Source organism: Octopus bimaculoides, chromosome 17 (assembly GCF_001194135.2).
Source record: "Octopus bimaculoides isolate UCB-OBI-ISO-001 chromosome 17, ASM119413v2, whole genome shotgun sequence".
Lineage (NCBI taxonomy): Eukaryota > Metazoa > Mollusca > Cephalopoda > Octopoda > Octopodidae > Octopus > Octopus bimaculoides.
Window position 1 is genome coordinate 46,121,211 of NC_068997.1, and position 1,456 is coordinate 46,122,666.

The window sequence follows — 1,456 nt, forward strand, 5'->3', positions numbered from 1 at the left end:
CTGGAAATAAAAAAAATAATTCAACATCAGTATTCTACATCATTCAGTTACACAAACCTATATTACACACATCTGAACACAGACTAAAACAGTTTCACACAACTGTGTATGACATGACATTGAATTAATTAAACTACACTACATAATACTGATACACACTGGACTAGTGTGTATAACAGTATCATTTAAAACTTCAGTCTAAAATTCAGTTACACACACCTGAATATGAGGACATTGTATTGCATATTAACTAGTGATTACATTGGCAGAAAGGGTTCTAATACACTTCTTGCCCATATGATATGTTACTGTGAAGAGTGTAACTTGTCAGCTCAGCAGACAGAGATAAAACAATCTGCTAAGGAGAATAACACACCTAATTTATTTACAGTATAAAAAGTTATTATGACTGATACATCTCCCGGTATTATCACCCATGTTCTTGCAAGAATCATCATCATTTAACATCTGTCTTTGATGCTGGCATAGGTTGAACAGTTCGAAAGGATCCAACAGAACTAGAGATATGCATCAAACTCCAATGTTAGATCTGGCATGGTTACTACATTTCAGTTGCCTTTCAAAATTCCAACCACTTTACAGAGTATACTGGGTGCTTTTTCCATAACACCAACATGAGGGAGGTCACCAAGTAACTTGCAAGACAAAGGAAAAGAACCCAGCACTGAATGGGATTGTAGCAGAGTTGGAAGTTATGCCAGGTGTTCAGAGGCCAGAGTATGATAGAGAGACAGGCTCAGGTGTCTTCTTCTAGAGAAAATAAATGGCTACACCGACATAATGTAAAGGTGGGTGGGAGTAAGTGGAAAGAAGACAGTGATGGTAGTGACAAAGAGTCAGAGAGTACTCTCAAGACAAAACAAGGTGAGTATAGGAGAGAATATGGACAGCAGGTGAGGACAGATGGGTGGGTATGTTAATCAGAATGAGAAATGAGAGTAATAACAGATGGTTAGAGAAGGGGGTAGAGATGGATGTAGTGAAGGAACAATGCTGGAGGTGTGGTTGATCCGTAAATATCAGTATGAGAAGGGAAAGGAAGGTGGGAGAAATTGGAATGGCTCAAGAAGGAAGAGGTGACGAGTGGCAGTGCAAGAAGGGTGGAAAGCAGCAGTATAACAAACCTGTAGATAGACCAGAAAATAAAGAGATTATGAGTGGGGAGGCTCGAGAGAGAGAGAGATGTACAGTGACAGAGATGAATGTCAGAAGTATGTAGAGATGACTATAGAGAATGGGAGACAAAGGTGTGGGGAGGCCATCAAGAGCAGACCCAAGACGGTATGACAATTATAGTAGATACAAGAAGATGGGGTATGGCAGTCTTAAAGTGTAGCTCAGAAAAGGAGAGAAAGCAATAAGTAGAGGCAGAAAGAGAGGTGATCAGTCAACAATAAAATTTGAAACACAGACAACTCAATATATACATACACAC

At 39.4% G+C, this 1,456-nt stretch overlaps 1 protein-coding gene across 2 annotated transcripts in view; it reads right to left on the reverse strand.

Annotated features, from left to right (window-relative positions):
- The window catches only part of LOC106879424 (SAFB-like transcription modulator), a 63,492-nt gene that overhangs the window by 57,214 nt on the left and 4,822 nt on the right, over nucleotides 1-1,456 (reverse strand). The window lies entirely within an intron of this gene.